We start from the raw sequence: 24,278 nt of genomic DNA, 5'->3' as shown, positions 1-24,278 counted from the left end.
CTGTGACATCAGGGGTAAATCATTCTCTGTTAGTAGTTGCCTAACTAGACCCAAGCATACTCAGACACTGGACAAACCACCCTTCAGATGAAACCATCCGATGTCTAGTGTCATTGACATATATATTGGTATGTGTGTGTGTCTAGGACAGAATTAATGTCCAGGAGATATTATTATAATACATGTGTCTACACCCTGATATAAACTTCTTGAAAATAGATGGGATAAATATAATAGTTCAGATAAAGGATTGCTTCTATAATTTATGAAAACAGAAATGTTGTAAATTTGCACTTTGAATATCTGCCTTTTAAACATACTTGATGTCTTATATTATTTTTTCTATTCTTTCAGAAAAATCACATGAAATTGGCTAAAAAGTATTTTTTACTTTTATAGAATCATCAATATGTATCATGTTTGAAAGACTCTGCAAAGATATTCTACAAACATATAATCCTGCTTCTATAAAACATTGCTGAATTACAGTCAAATATTTCCTTTGAGAGAGAAAGCATTTCTTTACTTCTGTGTCTGAAATGTGCAAGAGATAATTTTCTCTTTCAAATATACTTTGATAGATTTCCAAAGAGTATTTGCAGCACTTCTAAATATTGACAAAGATCACGTTTAGAAGAAATATAAGAGAAGTGATATTTGTTTGGAATAAACTATAAAAACAAAAAGAAAAACATCTGTATACTTTGGTGAGAGGAGAAATATTATTGAAAAGTTGTTGATCTGTACAACTTGAAGGATTGATTATATTTTTCTTGAAGAGATGTCGGAAGAATTAAGAAAATCATCATATGACTGTGACATCTGCAAAGAGTCATTCTTAGAAGAAAGTAAATTCAATCAACACAAACAAATTCATACAGGGGAGAAACCATATCACTGTACTGTCTGTGGTAAATCATTGTCTGACAGGAGTAGCTTTGCTCTTCACAAACGTATTCATACGGGGGAGAAACCATATCACTGTAGTATCTGTGGTAAATCATTCTCGAATGATGGTCACCTAGCTCAACACAAATGTACTCATACAGGAGAGAGACCTTATCCTTGTGATATCTGTGGTGAATCCTTCTCTGCTGGCAGTAGCTTAACTCGGCACAAACGTATTCATACAGGAGAGAAACCATTTCCTTGTGACGTATGTGGTAAATCTTTCCCTGAAAACTGTAGCTTAACTCAACACAAACGTATTCATACAGGGGAGAAGCCATATCACTGTAGTATCTGTGGTAAATCATTCACTAATGACAGTCACTTAATACGACATATACGTATCCATACAGGAGAGAAACCTTATACCTGTGATATCTGTGGTGAATCGTTCTCTGTTGGCAGTAGCTTAACTCGTCATAAACGTATCCATACTGGAGAGAAACCATTTCCTTGTGATATATGTGGTAAATCTTTCACTGAAAAGAGTGGCTTAACTAAACACAAACGTATTCATACAGGGGAGAAACCATATCCCTGTGATATCTGTGGTGAATCATTCTCTCGTAGTTATAGCTTAGATATTCACAAACAAATCCATACAGGTGACAAAAAATACCACTGTGATACCTGTGGTAAATCATTTTCTGCTGGCAGTAGATTAACTACACACAAACTAATTCATTTAGGGGAGAAGCCATATCACTGTGATATCTGTGGCAAATCATTCAGTCAGACAGGTAATTTAACTAGACACAAACGCATTCATACAGGTGAACAACCATATCGCTGTGATACCTGTGGTAAATCATTCAGTCAGGCAGGTAACTTAGCTACACACAAACGTATTCATACAGGTGAGCAACCATATGATTGCGATGTCTGTGGCAAATCATTCTCTGAAAAGGGTCTTTTAATGACACACAAACTTATTCATACTGGTGTAAAGCCATATCATTGTGATATCTGCAGTAAATCATTCTCACAAAAACATCACTTAATTAAACACAAGTGCATTCGTTATGCAAAGGATCCGTAGCACAGTGATATTTCTTGTATAACATTCCCCGAGGAAAATCTCTACCCATGAAGGAAAGTATATTATGAATATGATATCTATAGTAAATCTTTCCTTTCATCTCATTCATGAACTAATCAAAAGAGCATTGACTGATATTAATGCTTAATCATTCTTTCAAAAGGGTGAATTGTTTGTACACAGTCCTATTAATATGAAAGATATATCTATACCTCAAGATATTTGTGCTAAATCAATCAATGAAAATGGATCAATTATTGAAATGTAAATGCATTCATACAGAAGACGAACTATGATCATGATGATGATCCTCATCATTTAACATTCACTTTTCCATGCTTCAATGGATGAGATGGAATTCATTGATGGAGATTTTCTTCAGCTGGATGCCTTTCCTTTCACCAATCCTCACCTGTTTCTAGGCAAGGACATATTTTCCATGCTGAGATATATTTGACTCAGAAGACTGGAATTGGACTGTATCTGTATGACACTCATTATGACCATTTACGAGCATCACATGCTATCTGGACAAGGGTACATACACACACATATGTATGTTCGAAGATTTTTTTATAGGAAATCTTTTACATTTTTAATCTACTTATAAATGTTTGTAATACCTATTAGGAAATGAAACATATGTAATGCTGAATAAATAATATCAAACTTTTCTCCAGTCTCATCATGTGATATGTAATTACCTTGCAAAATATATTATCCAAACCTCCCACAAAAATAATACACACAGACAGATGTGGTGGTGAGTGCATAGTGAAAACGGTTTTGTCTTTTCATTGAAATAAATTTTTGTATCACCTACAAATTGAAATTTGTATTGGCTCTGACCCATCACCTTGGCTTATAAGTTACCAATGATGTGGTTTTCAGTGTATACCATGTTATGCTAAATTTTTTACTCATCAGTTCAGATAAAGAATTACTTCTACAATTTATGAAAACAGAAATGTCGTAAATTTGCACTTTTGAATATCTGCCTTTTAAACATACTTTATGTCTTATATTATTTTTTTCTATTCTTTCAGAAAATCACATGAAATATTATTGAAAAGTTGTTGATCTGTACAACTTGAAGGATCGATTTTATTTCTCTTGAAGAGATGTCGGAAGAATTAGGAAAATCATCATATGACTGTGACATCTGCAAAGAGTCATTCTTAGAAGAAAGTAAATTCAATCAACACAAACAAATTCATAATGGGGAGAAACCATATCACTGTACTATCTGTGGTAAATCATTGTCTGACAGGAGTAGCTTTGCTCATCACAAACGTATTCATACAGGGGAGAAACCATATCACTGTGATATCTGTGGTAAATCATTCTCTGATGTCAGTAGCTTAACCAAACACAAGCGTATTCATACAGGGGAGAAACCATATCACTGTAGTATCTGTGGTAAATCATTCTCTGATGGCAGTAGCTTACCTAAACACATACGTATTCATACAGGGGAGAAACCATATTCCTGTGATATCTGTGGTAAATCATTCTCTCATAGCAGTAGCTTAACGAAACACATACGTATTCATACAGGAGAGAAACCATATTCCTGTGATATCTGTGGTAAATCATTCTCTCATAGCAGTAGCTTAACTCAACACAAACGTATTCATTCTGGGTAGAAACCATATACCTGTGATATCTGTGGTAAGACGTTCTCTGGAAACAGTCACTTAACTATACACAAATGCATTCACACTCAAGAAAAATCAATTCACATTGATATCTGTGGCAAATCATTTACACAAAATCATTTCTGATTTAAACAGAAGTCTTTCCTTATGAAGTGGGTCCATAACACAGTGATATTTGTTGTATAACATTTCCTCAGAAGGACAAAGGACATATGTCATAAAGACATCCACAGAATATAGAAACTATATGAATGTGACATCTATAGTAAATCTTTGACATGAAATCATCCATTATTGAATCAAAAGAGCATTGACAGAGGAAGGAAAACATATCACTGTGATGTTAAACCTGAATCATTCTTTCAAAATGGTGAGTTGTTTGTACACAGTCCTATTAATATGAAGATATAACTAACCTAAGCTATTCATGCTAAATCAATCTATGAAAATGGATCAATTATTGAAATGTAAATGCATTCATACAGAAGAGGAACCACGATGATGATGATCCTCATCATTTAAAATTCTCCTGTTCATGCTTCTGTGGATCAAATAGAATTCATTGATGGAGATTTTCTACATCTGGGTACCTTTCTTATGACCAATCTTCATCTGTTCCCAAGCAAGGAAGTATATTCCCTGGTGAGACTTATTTTACGCAGAGGACTGGAAATGAACAACTGCACAAGTATGACAGTCATGATAGCCATTTACGGACATCACATAATATCTGGACAAGGGTACACTCACTTGTGCATACTCACACACATGTATATATGTATGTATGAAGAATTTCTTATAGGAGATATTTTACATGTTTTCTCATTGTCTAAAAGTTTGTAATTCCTATTAGGTAATGAAACACATGTAATGCTGAATAAATACTATCAAACTGTTTTCCAGTCTCCTTATGTGATATGTAATTACTCTGCAAAAAATATTATCCAAACCTCAGACAAAAATAATATTTATGTATATATATAATAACCAGCCTGTTTGTACAGCTGTTATGCTTTCATTAGATTAGTGGAATAAATGAGGGGTGGGGACAGTAGTGGAGAGAAGGGAGGGAGAAATAGAGTAAGGTGATCTTATAATAATTCTGCTTCTCGTTCTGTTACTTAGCTCGTCAGTAACACTTTCATGTTATTAGAGAAAAGGGGGGTAGAGAGAGATAAGATGATCAGACAAAGAGTGAGGCAAATAGAGAAAGAAAGAAAAGGGAGACACAAAAAGACTAAGAAAGAAGCAAGCATGACATGTGATGAGGGGGAATGTAATAGTTATTTTATGGTTAAAAAAGCTAGCTGAAGGTTGTGATATAGAGAAGAGTTAGAAATATAATCTTAGCAGAAGGGTGATGTTCTGATGTTGATATTAAAGAAAGGCACAGAAACAGAGATAGATGATGATGGTGGTGGTGGTGTGTTGATAGTGAAAAAGAATTTCTTTTTTTTGTAGAGACCATCACTCAACACTTGCACTTCTGTGCAATTATTTATCGTCTTCTCACTTAAGAGATTGATATTTGTTTCTAAGGATTAATTTAGCCTAAACTATGGATTCACAAGAGACACAGTTGCAAGCTGGTTCTTCTGACATGACATTTGCATTGAAATTCTGCCAAGGTGGACTTTGTCTTTCCTCCTTTTGGGGGTTGATGGAAATAAGCAACGGAATCGACATATTTAACTTAACACACACACGCACCAGTGGAATTGCTGGCCTTGTGCCAAAATTTGAAAACAGTACGAACTTTAATGTCGACTTCTTGCTCTTGCCTGTGATAATGCCAGAAGCACGTTGGCTTGCTTCAGTAGGTTCTGTTGAACCTTGGTGTGTGGCCAACTGAGGAATTCTATCAAAGACTTTCTCCTGGCCAACAAGTGCCAAGTATAATGGTTTATTCACAACTAAATACTTGTATTGCAGTTGTAAGTAGGCAGACCTATACACACACACACACAAACATATATTACATTAAAAATGAACTTCAATCTTGCTTCCAATGTTACATAGCCAAAATGGCACATAATGGGGAAAATACTAAGAATTAAGACTTTCCTAAAATGTGAATACAAACGGAATAAAACAAGTTTCGCATTAATTGGACAATTGGTTCTTGAGATATTAGGAGTTTTGCGGGGTATAAATACCCAAAACAGTGCATATTGAAAAAATACACCAAAAATAACTTAACCCTGAAAAGGAAGAATTTCTAGCCTTTCGGTAGACACATTATGACTAACTTGCCAACAAAACAAGTTGTTTTTACAGGAAATGTTTCTATTTTTGCTTTTTTTTATTTATATTTTAGCTTTCTTTAAACAGGTAATTTTATTTATTTTTTTATTATTTTCAATTGAATACCATTACGAAAATTGTTTTGGCATATTTAAAAAATATTTTAAAGTGAAGATGGCTTCAGAAATACTGTAAATATTTCGTGAAAGACCTCTTCATAACCTCACTGAAATAAATTCTTTCCATAGTTTTTTTTCAAGTGCATTCAATGTATCTCATCTACAAAGATTCGGTTGCTATTTCTAGCATGCCCTGTTACCATACAACAGCTATTTACGATAAAGGACTCAAAATAGCAGTTAGGTGGTAGCAGGGCATGCAAGAAATAGTGGCCGAATCTTTCTTTTTCTAAGGAAAGGAGCCGTTTACGTGTAATTTCAATGTCACATACATTGAAAGCATGTAAAATAACCCAGAAAACAAAACTCTGTTGGTGGGAAACTCCAAGGTCCCCCACCACCCTCCCCCTTTCTTTTCCGGAAGAATGTGGCGGGTTGTGGGTTTGGACTGAGCATCTTTGAATGCACTCAAAAAAACGTGTGGAAAAAATTATTTCACACCAAAGTACAAACGGGTCCTTTATGAAAAAGAAAGGACGGGTCATTCGAAGCTTTCTATCCCCAGTAAAGAACCAGATCATCCTCGCAATTTCGGCTGATTAATCTTGAAATTGCTCCAATCTGGCCAGCCCGAAGGAAAAACTAAGCTAAGAGCATCAGATTTCTTGGAAGAAAGCATGGAATGTATACGAAAATAAGGACGGAAAAACAGACGATGTTACACAAATATAAATACAAAATTCAATAAAAAATATTAATAACTAGCAGAATTGCCCGGCATTGCTCGGGGCTGAATTGCTTGAAAGTACTGTTAATGATTGCACTGAATTATGATGATTATTCAGACAAATATTGATATAAGTTTACGGCGAATGAATGTATTTGTAAGTGTATAGAAAGCCGTGTAAAGGGTTCCTACCCCCTCGTAGAATGGTGTAAGAATTGAATGCGAGGTTGCCTTGAAAAGAGCCATGTTATTGTTCTCATAATTGTAAGAATTTGATAGTCACGGAAGGCGATGTAAAACGTTCGCAGGTGAATAGGGTCTCTTCGTTTTGCACGAACAGCAGCGGATGTGCTGTTACAAAACTTCATGCTGTGTTAAAAGAGAGTGGATTTCCTATGTAGACAAGAGGGGAATGAAGCATGGGTAAGTAAATATGGATAATTTATAAAATATAGAACAATAGCATCTACTCACCATATGTCAGACCGGCAAGACTGTTGTGGTGCTGATTAGATGAATCACAACACAGTGGTGGAGATGTTTTCATTGATGGGCGTTTTGATTAAATTTGTTGTTGTATAAAATGATCTGTTGCTTAGTTTCCAAAGTGTATGTTGCGATCGTGTTGTCGCTTATGTAAACTTTAACAGTGAGAGTGTAGATGTAGGTGGTAGATGTGTCATGTACGTTGGATATAGAAGATGAGGCTGGTGGTTTGATGATGAATGGATAGAAATAGAGGTGTGCGAAGGACAGGTGTTGGTTAAGTGTGAATTAATATCATGAAACGCCTAAAAATGTAAATGCCATCATAAAAGAGAGTCGTATGTAAGTGAAATACTAACGTGTTCGAAAATGATGAAACGTAGTAATCCTATAAAACCTCCTTGTACACAATGTCTTTTGTTTTTCGTTGTGGAACGAATGCGAAAGCATCACTGTTGCTGCCGACACGCAAGCAGCCAACATAAAGCTGACCATGAGAGAAACATGGCTCTCCCAAATGTATTCCCGCCACAGACAGTGTTTGACCCTGCACTTTTTTAATTGACATTGCGAAACATGGCCTTACTGGGAACTGGGACCTCCGAAATATGAAAGGTAGGTCTGCTCCTGATGGGAAAAGATGCATCCTAGGTATGAGCACAACGTTGCCTCGACCGCACCCTGTGATAATGGTGGCCTCAATCAGATTGGGAGATAAGGACTTAACGATCAAACGTGTGCCATTACATTGTTTTGGGGGAACCAAATTTCTAATGAGCATTATAGGGGCACCAACTTTAAGTTTGAGAATGTGTGGTGGTAGTCCGGGGGGCTCAAAGGAATTGTGTACCTCTATTGGATAATTGGTGACGTCCTCTGGGTCAGGAGTTGTATCGATAGACTTATATACATAGACATCCCCAGGAATGAGTTTTAGCATTTCATCATTAATATGGTGAACAGTTTTATTCCTCGGGGCCAGAATAGCCCTTTGGCCAATCCAATCCATATTCTGATAATTAGCTTGTAGATCTGGGAACACTGCATCTCTGAGATCAGAAGGCGTTTTAACAATGGTACAAATGGAATCGATGGCAATATTACCATTTTCATCCCCTGGTATTTTGCCTTCGCCAAGTGCAAGGAGAGTGTGAGAAAATGCTGCTGAAGATATATCACGTCGCATATGAGCACGCATATTGGTGTGAAGTTTGAGAGTCTTCACCAGTGGCCACAATGTGGATGACTTAAGACACGCACTTACTACATCAGCTCTAGTCCCTTTGGGAATAACGGGAAGTGTTTGTCGGAAGTCCCCTGAAAGAAGAAGTGTTATGCCTCCCATGGGAGCTGAAGAGTGTTTGATGTCTCTGAGAGATCTATCTAGTGCCTCAAGAGCACCTCTGTGGGCCATCGTGCATTCATCCCAAACGATAAGCTTGCATCGTCTGAAGACTTCTGCCTGATCGGAGCTGTTACTGATGTTGCAAGTTGGTGTCTCAGTCTTCGCTAAGTCAAGCGGGAGCTTGAAAGTAGAGTGAGCTGTTCTGCCGCCTGGCAACAAAGTAGCCGCAATTCCAGATGATGCCACAGCTAGGGCAATGCCTTGTGTTCGCCTAATCTCAGCCAATATTAATTTGTTGACAAAAGTTTTCCCAGTGTCCCCAGGAGCGTCCAGGAAAAAAATCCCCCCAGCTTTGGCCCGACCTTCTGTTCTGGAAGGAGCTTTGGCTCATTGTCGGCTATGTACTCGGCAAGCTCGTCAACATTAAAACATGTCTCACGCAGCAAATGTGAAGACAGAGTGTTTGTGCCTTCCCGGTTTGTTGAAGGTAGGCCATAGACCGGCAAGGCACTACCGCCCATATCAAGTACAGTATCTTCGATTTCAAGCAGTGCCCTGTTGTAAATGAGGTCAGTGTACCCGACCTCCATTGATGGATGTAGCGATTGAGCGTGACGCAGAAAATCTTCAGACATATAATCTTTGTAGGTAAGCCATAAAGAGGCGGGATTAGCCAAGTCACACCATAGTAATAGAATAGCGAAAAGCGATCTGATTTTTTTAGGAGATTTTAATGAAACACCCTTCGCCATAGTGGCGCCCCATTGTGAATCATCCTCCGAAAGTCGACGCCGAAAACAGGCTTCGCGGAAAGTATCACATAATACACCATCAACAGTTCTGATGTCTTGAAAACTTTGTGTGCCTAAAACCTCATGGAGGAGAAGGCGCAGGTGAAAACACTCATGTTGGTTTGGAGGTACAGTGTAGACTCTTCCTAGACAACTGTTAAACTTGACACCAGGATGTCTTCAACATCCTGACCCGACTTCCTACGCACCCAATTGTGTTTGACCACACGTAGTAGGACGGGACCTGAGGGTATAAAAGTGTTTTAGCAAATGTGTCAAGTTGGCAAAGCCTAAAGAAACCGGTCAAAGTTGTTTGTTTTGGATTTGCCCCAAATCAGCTGCAGTCTGTTCAGTAAAGTAAGTTCACTGGCCATTTTCCAAATGAACCGCTAGTTGTATGATGGCGGGGTGCCTTTGGTGAAGTGGAAACCCGAATATCCGCCAAAAAGCTTCACCACTGCTTATGTACCGACCTGCCTAGTACTGTGACACCTCGTCCATGCTATTGTCCTTTTGAAGGCCAAACATGGCAGCGTCAGAACCCTTGTTAACATATTTACATATATACTTTATAGACTTGACTGAATGACAGAACTTCACATTTATGTGAGCGTTAAAAGTTTTCATCAGAAATGGACAGTACATTACTACCCACCTATTATCCACTTGATGACCCCGTAACGTTATAGTGAATCCACCATTGTCAGGGTGCCTTCTTCTCTACAGTGGGTATCCGTCGCGGCCGGTCTGGGTCTCGTCCACGAACCTCTTTGGGTACCGTTTAGTGCACACGTGGTCTTTGTGGCATGAGGAGAACTTTTGAAAACCAGGACCGCACGGACCGTGTACCATGTGTGCCTTCACAATGTTGTACAGCTGCCGGTCAACAGTTGGGTCGGAATTTCTGCTGCAATGAGATCATCAAGAACTGTTGGGTCTATTTTGTTGACCAACCAAAGCAAAATGTGCGCGTGTGGCAACCCTCTTTTCTGCCACTCAACAGTATACATGTGGCAGTTAACAGGTCCAAAAACCTGCCCTTTTTTTTATTAAATGAATGAGCTTAGCCAGTTTCTGCCTGAAAACCCTTGCAATGATATCATGGCGATGACAGTACTGCTGCCCTGGGAGAAGTTCTCGCGTTACCTCAACCCACTTTGGATTACATGTAAAGGTAATGAATAAATCGGGTCGCCCATAATGCCGAACGTAAGTCATAGCATCTTGTGTTCGCTCGTGCATGTACCGTGGGCCCCCTGTATAGGTTGAGGGGAGAATGCACATTTTGCCGATATTGCGGACGTCAGTGTCATTCCTGATGCCATCACGCAAATGGATGTAGGAGTCTGAGCGCAGCTGCTTCTGATTCAATTTGATAAGCACAGTCTCTCGGACTCCATCTTTGCAGCCATGTCAACTGCAAACTGGTGAAACAGTTCCCATGATCTGTGCAGGGGGTTGAAATCATTATGCCTTGTCATGAAGCGGTATGAGTAAAAAGCCATACATGAAACAGTTTTAGATGTCGCAGCCGAGGGCTCGTTTGGTTTGTGGTGAGGAATGCCAAAATGGTACCCGTCTTCTCCATACGGAAAAAGAAGGGGATACTGCAGGGCGTCATATGACCGATGCGTCTCATTAATACGCTGAAGACCACTGTCGTGACTTTGAAGAACTATGTCCCGCTGATTGTGCTGTTCACCATGGAGAACTATGGCCACTTCATTGCATGAAGGAGCGTTATATTGGAGCGCGTGCTCCCCAGAAGGCCTTTTGTCAGCATCGATGACTATGGTGAATGTTGGTGAAGGGGCTGTTTCCAAGGCGTATTTGAAACTGCGAATATAGCTGTTGTGGTCATGAAGCATGTTTTGCAGACTGAGCAGCACGTCTCTGTCGAAATTGTCAGCGTCAGTGTTTGCAGGTTGTGGAAATACGCCGAAACGCAAATCAAGTTGCCTATTGTAATTTGTAATGAAATAAATTTGAAGGAACGAAGGTTTGCAATTTTGTAGTGGCTGGAGTGACCCAATAAGGTGGTACACCTGGCCCTGGACCTTGAAAGTAGGCATCCAACCAGTTTCTCTGACAACGTTAGCCCCAAAAGAAGTCATCTGAAATGCACAATTGTACTTCCTGATGAGTTGAAGGAATTTTGATGACCTTGAGGTGGAACCAGTAAGTAATTCCTTCAAAGGGTCTGGCAGCTCCCGAAGAGGGGGCAAGCTGACCTTACCATTTAAGCAGCACATTGCAGGTGGTTCCCCAGCCCACTTTTTAGCATTGCAGAATTGGCAATTGAAGCACATTTCCCGAATATTTATGTCAGCGTGCATCGAGTAATTGAAGTTGGGCTCATACTTGAAAGCCCGTAGATGCCAGTAAGGGCTGTTTGGACTCGTCAGACCGCGGGTAGCCTCGCGGCGTTGACTGTTCCGCTGGAATGTAGAACGTTGCTGGTCTGAGTCGTGGGAATGTGTCGAAAATGTTGAAGCAGCAGTAGCCGCTGCGTTTGTAGCCAGTTGAGTGGCCCTTTGTTGTGGGTCCTCTGAAGCTCTTTGTGCAGCAACAGCAGCAGCAGCCTTTATGGCCATGCGCTTTGACCTTGTTTCCGGACCGTCTGAAGCCCTGGAAGCAGCATCATATAAAGCCATTTTTGCTAGGCGTGCGTTGCGCTGTTGTAAATTTTCAGCAGCTCGTGATTGCGCTGAGCGTAAGGCGGTCTGTGAAAGTCTGAAAGCCTTTTTGTCGGAAGACTCGTTTGCGATAATCGCCTTTTGCGCCGCTGCTGCTGCAGTATGGCGGCCGAGGCGACTTCTCTTTTTCAGTGGCATTTTATGTGAAAAAGAAAGGGTGAAAGTTACTTAAAGATAGAAATTGTAATGTGAATGAAATGTGGAAAAATGTTAACCGTGGAAGGAAAAGAAAGAAATATTTGCAGCTGAAAGAAATTTTTTATGCAAGTATAGCGACAGAGTGTGTAAAGTGTATTGAAATTTGAGTTAAAATAAAGTTAGATTTGTAAGAATGGAAGTAGTTTACGTACATGTTCGAAATGTGAAGTGTTTTAGTTGTTTAATCAAATATTTGTGTAAAGTGTATAGAAACGTAAATTGAAAAAGAAAATGAATTGAAATTTTTAAGAAAGGAATTTGTTTACATACATGTGTCAAATGGCAAATGTTTGTGCAGTTGTCCGAAATGGAACCAGGGTAAATGTGTGGAACTGATGTATTATAATGAATAGTCCTTCTCGTTCAAGGTACATTTGTGGTGTGTCATGGTGTGTGTTAAGTACTGTATATATAATGTGTTGCAGCTATAAAATTTACATGCCACGTGATTACAATAGTGAAACAGTAATAATAATAACAACAAACCTTTTTAATTTATCCCCATTTATGTTAAACCACTTATTCAAGTTCAAGTCATTGATGCAATCTTATACGAATTGCTAATACACACACACATAATAAGGGTGAAAAATTGAATATTAATTTGATTAATATGAATTGAAAACCAGTGGTGTAGCATATAAGACCATACCGGATCTTCTTCTAGCAAAAAGGATGACCAGTATGAATGGCTCATGCGAAGTTCAGCTGGACAAGCGCTGACCTATTTCGGTACAAATAGCAGAGGCAGGCAGACAGACGAGACAGTCCACCTACAGAAGGTTTTGGCAGAGACCGATCGACTACTGTTTCAAATGAACAACGCACACACACCAACATGTTAATTCCTGATATGACACCCACAAATGTATTTTGTATGTAGTGTACCTATAACGAATCAATCCCTGTAAATAAATTCTTTTCAATTATGAATCGGTTTACATACACACTTAACCAATGTAAACCGCACACATACATACACACATATATATATATATACACACATACATACACATATATACTCACATACACACACACATATATACTCACATACACACACATGTATATACACACATATATATACACACACATACCTGAATGATGTACCTACTATGGATGCTGTCCAAAAATATATCACACATATATATATAATATCTATTATATGTGGTGCAATTGATATTATGGATTAATAAATATATTTCTTTATTGCCCACAAGGAGCTAAACATAGAGGGGACAAACAAGGACAGATGAACGGATTAAGTAGATTCTATCGACGCCAGTGCGTAACTGGTACTTAATTTATTGACCCCAAAAGGATGAAAGGCAAAGTCAACCTCGGCGGAATTTGAACTCAGAACATAAAGGGCAGACGAAATCCGGCTACGCATTTCGCCCGGCGTGCTAACGTTTCTGCCTGCTCGCCGCCTTGGATTACTAAATAAATACATAGCAATATTAATTCAGAAAGTATCTGTCGTTACTTTGTTAATTAATATTAATTAACAGGAGGATTGATCTTTGATAATACAACAAATAAATATGGCAATCCTTCGTTTTCGGTCCCGGAAAAGTAAAACTATTTGGTCGGCAAGTTCCTTAAAACGTTTTTTTATTCTTTTAATTCCTTGTTCAGCCTTACACATAGACCTCTACATGCATACATATTTGACCCTTTCTCTTTAATTCAATTCTTTTTTAGGTTAAGATTATTTGTGAGTAACTCGCACGTTGTTTTCAAACCAATACTCGAGAAATTATAGAAATATGACTCGTAAGATTTTGCTCAATGTTATTTTTATTTAATTCAATTTCAATATTCAGTTGTGTCTGGGGAGAGTCATTTTCTTTTTGTGCCTTATTATTTAACACACTCATCGGTAAAATTTCCACTTATTTCTTATTTATTTTTTTTAATTTCCACTTATTTCTCATTTATTTTTCTAAAATTTCCACTTATTTCTTATTTATTTTTCTAAAATTTCCACTTATTTCTTATTTATTTTTCTAAAATTTCCACTTATTTCTTATTTATTTTTCTAAAATATCCACTTATTTCTTATTTATTTTTCTAAAATTTTCACTTATTTCTTTTTTATTTTTCTAAAATTTTCACTTATTTCTTTTTTATTTTTCAAAAATTTTCACTTATTTCTTATTTATTTTTCTAAAATTTTCACTTATTTCTTATTTATTTTTCTAAAATTTCCCCTTATTTCTTTTTTATTTTTCTAAAATTTTCACTTATTTCTTATTTATTTTTCTAAAATTTCCACTTATTTCTTATTTATTTTTCTAAAATTTCCACTTATTTCTTATTTATTTTTCTAAAATTTCCACTTATTTCTTTTTTATTTTTCTAAAATTTTCACTTATTTCTTATTTATTTTTCTAAAATTTCCACTTATTTCTTATTTATTTTTCTAAAATTTCCACTTATTTCTTATTTATTTTTCTAAAATTTTCACTTATTTCTTATTTATTTTTCTAAAATTTCCACTTATTTCTTATTTATTTTTCTAAAATTTCCACTTATTTCTTTTTTATTTTTCTAAAATTTCCACTTATTTCTTATTTATTTTTCTAAAATTTCCACTTATTTCTTATTTATTTTTCTAAAATTTCCACTTATTTCTTATTTTTATTTTCTAAAATTTTCGTTGCGTCTTGCAACCTTTTCAAGAGTCAAGACGCAACGAAAATTTTAGAAAATAAAAATAAGAAATAAGTGGAAATTTTACCGGTGAGTGTGTTAAATACTAAGGCACTAAAAGAGAGTGACTCTCCCCAGACACAACAGAATACGCTTCAACACACGATTTCCTAAAGAATCTTGCAAACCAAATTCAATTTCAATAGTTGAAGTAGAAATGTAACAGGAGTGCTCTCCCTTGGTCTACTTAAAATTTTGAGACAGCATAAATTTATTCTAATTTCTTTTCCTCTAAGAATTTATTCGTCGCGATGAATGACTAATATTAAATTTCTTTAATTCTTCAAACAACTTTAAGAAGAATTTAGGTAAATGACTTAAGGTCATGATGGAGAATATGGCTAATGCAATGTCTATTTAATGAGGGTGAAAAATAATTCAACACTACGAGGCATGCAGATGTGAGTGACCAAAGCCTCCGGTTACAGTTTAAATGTCACTAGAAAAATATCGGAAATTTTATAATTATAGGCGCAGGAGTGACTATGTGGTAAGTAGCTTGCTTACCAACCACATGGTTCCGGGTTCAGTCCCACTGCGTGGCACCTTGGGCAAGTGTCTTCTGCTATAGCCTCGGGCCGACTAATGCCTTGTGAGTGGATTTGGTAGACGGAAACTGAAAGAAGCCTGTCGTATATATGTATATATATGTATGTGTGTGTGTCTGTGTTTGTCCCCCTAGCATTGCTTGACAACTGATGCTAGTGTGTTTACGTTCCCGTAACTTAGCGGTTCGGCAAAAGAGACCGATAGAATAAGTACTGGGCTTACAAAAGAATAAGTCCTGGGGTCGATTTGCTCGACTAAAGGCGGTGCTCCAGCATGGCCGCAGTCAAATGACTGAAATAAGTCTCAAGAGAGAGAGAGAATCTACTTTTGGACATTTCTAGAAGTGTCCAATAACTAAATTTCAGAATAATTGTTGGTCGAAAACTCGGAAAGATTCGGAAAATATTTTCTTAAGCCAACATGATTGTTGTTGAAGTTGAGAGAGTCCAAAACATAGTCAGTTTGGCAGGTCACTCTTATTCTGTGTAAGCCTAGTACTTATTCTATCGGTCTCTTTTGCCAAACCGCTAAGTTACGGGGACATAAACACACCAGCATCGGTTGTCAAGTGATGTTGGGGGGACAAACATATACACACACATACATATATATATATATGTACGACGGGCTTTTTCAGTTTCCGTCTACTAAATCCACTCACAAGGCATTGTTCGGCCGTGGGCTATAGCAGAAGACAGTTGCCCAAGGTGCCATGCAGTGGGACTGAACCCGGAACCATGTGGTTGGTAAGCAAGCTACTTACCACACAGCCACTCCTACGCCTATAAATGTCCTTTCCTTTTTTCAAAAAGCTTTTCCTCAACTTTCACCCGATTGTAATTGAGATTGCTAATTAATTTTTGGTGATTAACAATTGAAATTGTTTTCTCTGTTGGATTTCAAGTCAATTTCTTCCTACGATAAAGTCTAATTTGATAATTATCAGTTTTGAAAATATGTCTAAACTGGTACAAAATGAGTAAAGACTAATATTTCTATCCTTCAACTGCATGGTGAATAAATATATCTCGAAGACAGCCACCCCAGCAAATTAATGAAGGAGCTATAAAGAATATTCTACGTTGAGTTTTAAGAATTAGTTACGTTTCATTAATTTCATATCATGTGTCATTTTTCATCATCATCATCATCATCGTTTAACGTCCGTTTTCCATGCTAGCATGGGTTGGACGGTTCAACTGGGGTCTGGGAAGCCAGAAGGCTGCACCAGGCCCAGTCTGATCTGGCAGTGTTTCTACAGCTGGATGCCCTTCCTAACGCCAACCACTCCGTGAGTGTAGTGGGTGCTTTTTATGTGCCACCTGCACAGGTGCCAGACGAGGCTGGCAAACGGCCACAATTGGATGGTGCTTTTTACATGCCACCTGCACAGGTGCCAGTCGAGGCTCGCAAACAGCCACCGGCACGAGGTCCAAACAAGGCTGGCAACGGCCACAATCAGATGGTGCCTTTTACGTGCCACCGGCACGGACGCTAGTCGAAGCGGCACTGGCAACGGCCACGTTTGGATGGTTTTCCATGATCCTATTTCATTTCACCTAGATATTTTAAATTTTGTCTGTATTTCTAATCTTTCTGATGGTTAAGGATTGATGTTTATGTGTATAAGTCATTTAACAAATGTAATTCTGGAGAATTGAAGCAGCAAATTTATCTTATCTTGCTTAAATCATTTTGCCCAAGCTAAATTTATCTTTTCTATGCACAAAGTGAATGGAGATAATTTTCAGAAACAATATTCAGATTATTTAAAATATATTCTGCATCTTATATTTTTTTTCTATTCTTTCAGAAAATCACATGAAATTGGCTAAGAAGTATTTTTTACTTTTAAAGAATCATCAATATGTATCATGTTTGAAAGACTCTGCAAAGATATTCTACAAACGTATAATCCTGCTTCTATAAAACATTGCTGAATTACAGTAAAATATTTCCTCAGAGAGAGAAAGCATTTCTTTACTTCTGTGTCTGTGCAAAAGATAATTTTCTCTTTTAAATATACTTTGATAGATTTCCAAAGAATATTTGCAGCATTTTTCAATATTGGCATTGATCACGTTAAGAAGAAATATAAGAGAAGTGATATTTGTTTGGAATAAACTTTAAAAGCAAAAAGAAGGAAAATATCCATATATTTTGGTGAGAGGAGAAATATTTTTGAAAAGTTGTTGATCAGTACAACTTGAAGGATTGATTATATTTTTCTTGAAGAGATGTTGGAAGAATTAAGAAAATCATCATATGACTGTGATGTCTGCAAAGAGTCATTCTCAGAAAAAGGTGAACTCACTAGACACAAATGCATTCATACAGATGAGAAGCAAAATCACCATGATACCTGTGATAAATCAGTCAGTCAAGATTCTGAATTAGTCAGTCATAAACAAATTGATACAAGAGAGAAAATATATCACTGTGATATCTGCAATAAATCATTCTCTCAAAATATCTATTTAACTGTACATAAGCATAGTCATACAGGAGACAAACCATATCAGTGTGACATTTGTGATAAATCATTCTATGAAAGAAGTGAGGTAACTACTCACAAACAAGTGCATACAGGAGAGAAACCTTATCAGTGTGATATCTGTGGTAAGTCATTCTCTGATGGCAGTAGCTTCACTCGACACAAACGTATTCATACAGGAAAAAAATCTTATCACTGTGATATCTGTGGTAAATCTTTCTCTAAAAGCAGCAGCTTAACTAAACACAACCGCATTCATACAGGAGAGAAACCATATCACTGCAATATCTGTGGTAAATCATTCTCTGAGAACAGTAGCTTAACTAAACACAACCATATTCATACAGGAGAGAAACCTTATCACTGTGATATCTGTGGTAAATCATTCTATTCTAGAGGTAGCTTAATTGCTCATAAACGGGTTCATACAGGTGAGAAACCATATCAGTGTGATATCTGCAGTAAATCATTCTCTAAAAATCACCATTTAACTGCACACAAACTTATACACACAAGAGAAACACCATATCATTGTGATATCTGTGGTAATTCATTCTCTCAAAACAAACAATTAGTTATGCACAGGTATGTTCATATAGGAGAGAAACCATACCAGAGTGATATCTGTGGCAAAGCATTCTCTACAAACCAACAATTAACTGTACACAACCATGTTCATACAGAGGAGAGACCATTTCTTTGTGATATCTGTGGTAAATCATTCTCTCTTCAGAGCATCTTGACTGAATACAAACATATTCATACAGAGGAGAAACCATAACGGTCTGATATCAGAGCTTAATCATTCCTTCAAAATGGTGTATTAATTATACACAGTCTTATTATTATGAAAGATAAAACCATACCCTAAGACATTTGTGCTAAATCAATCTATGAAAATGATCAATTATTGAAAACATAAATGCATTCATGCAGAAGAGGAACCATATCACTACAATGATGATAATCATCATCATTTAAAATTCGCTTTTCCATGCATCTGTCTATCAGATGAAATTCATTGATGGAGATTTTCCTGAGCTGGGTACCCTTTCTTGTGACCAATCCTCACCTATTTCCAAGCAAGGAAATATTTTCCCTGGTGAGACATATTTTACGCAGAGGACTGGAAATGAGCAACTGCCTTAGTATGGCACTCATGATGGCCATTTACAGACATCACATAATATCTGGACAAGGGTACACTCACTTATGCATACACACACACACTCACACACTTGTATATATGTATATATGAAGAATTTCTTATAGGAGATATTTTACATGTTTTCTCTTTGTCTAAAAGTTTGTAATTCCTATTAGGTAATGAAACACATGTAATGCTGAATAAATAATATCAAACTGTTTTCCATATCATTATGATGATGGTAATCATCATCATTTAAAATTCATTTTCCATGCTTCCATGGATCAGATGGAATTCATTGATGGAGATTTTCTGCAGCTGGATGCCTTCCCTGTCACCAATCCTCACCTGTTTCCAAGCAAGGACATATTTTACGCAGACTGGAAACTAATAACTGCTCATTTGATGTCGATGCACAATCACATCCATCATGTAATGTTTAAACAAGGGACAAGAGAACACAAAAACACACATCTATGTATACACATGCACGTGTGTGTGTGTGTGTGTATATATATTATATATATATATATATATATATAATATAAATATATATATATGCATATATATATATATATAAAATGTGACCGTGTCTGTACCGTTGGCGATTTTTTCCCTCTGTCTTTCCTTCTTTCCTGAGTGTCCAATAATACTATATTTGTTCTACGTCCTCGCGTTGTTGTGTTTTTTGTGCTTTCTTGTTTGGATTAACTTTATATATATATATATAAAATAATATTAGGGAGTAAATCCAAACTTACAGGGAAAAATTAGATTTAGGATTAAATCTAATTTTACAGTATAAATACAAATTAAATTAGAGATAAAACCACTATTAGGCAAATCAAACAGTGAAAAACATAGAAATAAAATTGATTAATTATAATATACACAAAATATATAAAATTCAAAATTTAAATTATTTAAATTTAAAGTTAAAAATTTTAAATTATTAATTTATATTTATAAATAAAAAATAAATAAATATATATATATATATAAATTAATAATTTTAAATTCTTAACTTTAAATTATAATTATATTTTGAATTTTATATTTTATATATTTTGTATATTATATTGATTAATTTTATTTCAATATATTTGGATTTATGTCTTTCGCTGTTTGATTTGCCTAATAGTGGTTTTATCTCTAATTTAATTTGTATGCATGTGTATATGTATAAATGCATGCAGGTGAATGTATGTATATGTCTGTGTGTGTTCAGAATGGTTCACATTTGAGGAACTCAAATGAACTTCAACATTTTATTTTATTGTTTGGTGGCATTTTCGAACGAATTGCAAGAACTGTGATATATTCAATTTTTTTTTTTTTGCTATTTGCTTTTTATTTACTTAGTTTGATTTGTGTAAAAAAATTATATACAGTTTTCAAAAAAAAAATCTTAGTTTGTTTATTAAAAATAAAATTAATTAACTAAGTTTAAAAAATTATTTACTTTGCTTTTTATTTGATTTGTGTAAAAAAAAATCATATTGTTTTAAAAAATAATTTTTTCAGTTAAAAAAATTATTTACTTTGCTTTTTATTTGATTTGTGTAAAAAAATCACATACATTGTTTTAAAAAATACTCTTTACTCTTTTACTTGTTTCAGTCATTTGACTGTGGCCATGCTGGAGCACCACCTTTAATCGAGCAACTTGAGCCCGGGACTTATTCTTTTGTAAGCCCAGTACTTATTCTATCGGTCTCTTTTGCCAAACCGCTAAGTGACGGGGACATAGACACACCAGCATCAGTTGTCAAGCAATGCTTGGGGGACAAACACACACACGCATATATATATATATACATATATACGACGGGCTTCTTTCAGTTTCCGTCTACCAAATCCACTCACAAGGCTTTGGTCGGCCCAAGGCTATAGTAGAAGACACTTACCCAAGGTGCCACGCAGTGGGACTGAACCCAGAACCATGTGGTTGGTAAACAAGCTATTTACCACACAGCCACAATTAATTTTTTTAGTTAAAAAAATTTATTTACTTTGCTTTTTATTTTATTTGTGTAAAAAAATCATATACATTGTTTTAAAAAATAATTAATTTACTTTCTTTAAAAAATTCTTTTATTTTATTCTGCAAAATATTGTTTTATTTTGTTCGCGCATGCGCCAATCAACTACTTACGACTAGCTAGCGTGGACTGGGACCAGTATTCACTAGTAGTACCCACATTCTACCTGTATACGAAGTTTAGAATTTTTTAGTTACGTGGAAATTATTTTTAAAAACTGCCGGTCAAACCGAAAAGGGCTCTTTTCCTTTTGAAGGCCAGATTTCAACACAATTTCTTGTTAACTAAACACTTTAAAACTTCGTATACTGGTAGAATATGTCTAAAGAAAACATTATTTTCACTTGGCTTTCTTGAAAAAATTGTAATTTGTTTGTTTAACGTAGTTTAATTTTTCGAATTTTAACCAATCCTATGCTCTCTTTTGAGCTAAAATCATTTGCTGCGTCTAAAACTGAGACAACATCCTGTAACTAACCCTAACCCTAAATTTTTTTTTGTAAATTGTTCCGCGTGTAAAAAAAAACTAAAGCAATGGAAAATAATTTAAACAATTAACATACAAAATAATTCTATTATTTTATACACACGCTTTCCGTATACGTACGGAAAGCGTGTGTATAAAATTATAGAATTATTTCGTATGTTAATTAATGCCCAGTAAAATATTTCCTCTGAGAGAAAAAAAACTTTTATTTTACTGAATGAAGTGTGCAAGAGAAATTATCTCACTAAACAAAGACAAAAATACATGACCACAGCCTTCTTTCTTTTAGATATTCCCTTGCAGTTTTGGTTCGAACTATTTCGTGCTAGCGTAGTAACACGCAAGGGTAGGTTACTCCGCTCACTTGTAGCATGCAGCGGAAGGATACACATAGCCGTGACTGGCGTCAAAACCGAAGAGGTCAACTTTAGTTGCTGCTTTGACGAGTTAACATGTCATTTTTACTCCGTCGCAGTGTTCGTTAGCCACATGTAGCAAGAGGCTGATATTTAACCGTGGCAAATCATCATTTGCACAAGGCATTAATTCCCCGTCGTGTTACAGTTTGCAGGGGTAAAGAAAACGCACCATAACCCTTTTTGGCGAGTAAGGGCGTCTGATTATTAGTAAGTATTAAACCCTTTTTTTGCATGCATTTTGGTACACAATAATGTAATTATTGGCGAACCTTCGGTATAGGTACACACGTGACTTTGTGTACATTTCTGAAGATAACAGAAACCCTTTTCTCCTAACCCCTAAACCCCCCCATATATAAAAAAAACCCTTTCTTGAAATATATCCGGTACCTATACCGAAGTTACGCCTAATTATTATCTTTGTTTCGTATCAGAGCTGTTATCCATTCCTTAAATAAATCTCTGGATTCCGTTGACCCCTCCCCATCGTGTTTCAATTTGCAGGGGTAAAGAAAACGCACAACCCGTTTTCGGCGTGTCCCTAAACACCAGGTGTGCGTATTCTTTACCTTCGGCGTGAAAGCTTCACATTAATGGCTGTGTCCCAGCATGGCCACAGCTCGTGAGCTGAAACTAGATAATATATATATATATGTATATTTGTTTGAGAGAGGGTGATAGAGTTTTGTTAAGGATTTAATGTCCAGGAGTTGCTATTATAATTACTGTATCTCATTCATTTATAATTTATCAAAACAATTGTAAATTTGGGTACTATTTAAGAAGCGTGGTCCCGGTACGCGCATCTGCGCGCACCGTGACTACTCTTATTGATTGATACCGTAAATTTGTACCTTTTAGTATCTACCTTTTAAACTTTTTTTTTTTTAATATTATTTTCGTATTCTTTCAGAAAATCACATGAAATTGGCTAAAAAGTATTTTTTACTTGTAAAGAATCATCAATATGTATCATGTTTGAAAGACTCTGCAAAGATATTCTACAAACGTAAAACATTGCTGAGTTACAGTAAAATATTTCCTCTGATAAAAAGAAAAAAACATTGCTTTATTTCACTGAATGAAATGTGCAAGAGGTAATTTAAATCTCTTCAATTTGGTTCACAGATTTTTTTCATTATATTTTTTAACTGAACTGTTTGAAACTTCATATACTGGTGTAATTTCTCACGCTGAACACTGTCAACATTTTTCACAACGTTTCGTATTTTAGAATTTATTTCAAGTTGTCGCATTTGGATTATTCTAACCAAATCGACAAATACCTGAAGATACCTTCTACTGTTTGTGAAAGTAACCAAAGAACAACAGAACCACGTGTACATTAGAATTTATTCCATGTTGTCGCATGAAGGATCCTATTGTTTGCGATAGTAATCTAGGGGCAACACGACCACGTGTACATTAATTATTCTGGTGTGTTCTTTAACTTGACTGTATTTTTTAAAACTTATCTGTGGATATTTTTACTCACTACCTGTAATTATTTCCAACACTGTTCTATTTAATTTTTTTACGCTTTTTTTCCCTCATTTTTTCTTGCTTTTTGATCGCCCTTTTTGTACATTTTCCCGTGTTAATTTTGTGATTATTCCCCCCCCCCCCCCAATCTGCTCATATTTCATTTCTGTTTGCTGTCTGTGTTACATACTAGGTTTTTTTTTTTTCGATCGCCTCTTTTGCACATTTGCATTTTCCCCCACAGTTGTATTGGGGAAGTATGGCTGTGGCTGCAACTAAATCGTATGGCCTCATGGATTTGTACAACACGATTAGGACCGAAGTGGATGCGGTAGCTTTCCTTACAGTGAAGGGTATAATACCTCCGAAGAAAAAATTGTAGAGTTCAACATTTCATGAAACAGAAAGTGGGTGGGGGGAGGGTTCGCTGGCGCTGCGCACGGAAAGGCTGTGACCAGTCTGTATCTGTTAGGAAAGGTACATGGCTGGAAGGCACTACGCTTCCTCTGCGAACTATCCTCCTTTTCTTATATTCTTGGGTCAAGAAGCTGACCACAATACGTTATTGTTATGAAGAGCTGGGTGTGAGTCACAGTTCAGCTGTGTAAGAGAAGTCTGTGCAGAGGACTTACTCCTCAACCCAGTTCAGATAGGTGGTCCTGGGAAGATTGTCGAGATAGAAGAGACAGTCTTCT

The 24,278-nt window shown here is 36.3% G+C and overlaps 1 protein-coding gene and 1 pseudogene across 4 annotated transcripts in view; both read left to right on the top strand.

Moving 5' to 3' along the window:
* LOC115225714 (zinc finger protein OZF-like) overlaps positions 1–4,629 on the top strand; it is a 32,229-nt gene extending 27,600 nt beyond the window's left edge. For all 4 annotated transcript variants that reach the window (XM_036514716.1, XM_036514715.1, XM_036514718.1 and 1 more), the window contains exon 4: positions 3,871–4,629. The gene's annotated coding sequence lies outside the window, so the exon portion shown is untranslated. The remainder of the gene's footprint in view (positions 1–3,870) is intronic.
* The window catches only part of LOC115225621, a 46,346-nt pseudogene extending 27,559 nt beyond the window's left edge, over positions 1–18,787 (top strand).
* Positions 18,788–24,278: the final 5,491 nt, after the last annotated feature.

The sequence above is a fragment of the Octopus sinensis genome, linkage group LG28 (genome assembly GCF_006345805.1).
Source record: "Octopus sinensis linkage group LG28, ASM634580v1, whole genome shotgun sequence".
In the NCBI taxonomy this organism is placed as follows: Eukaryota; Metazoa; Mollusca; class Cephalopoda; order Octopoda; family Octopodidae; genus Octopus; species Octopus sinensis.
The sequence above is the reverse complement of the archived record's forward strand: the minus strand, read 5'-3'. Positions and strand labels throughout refer to the sequence as shown.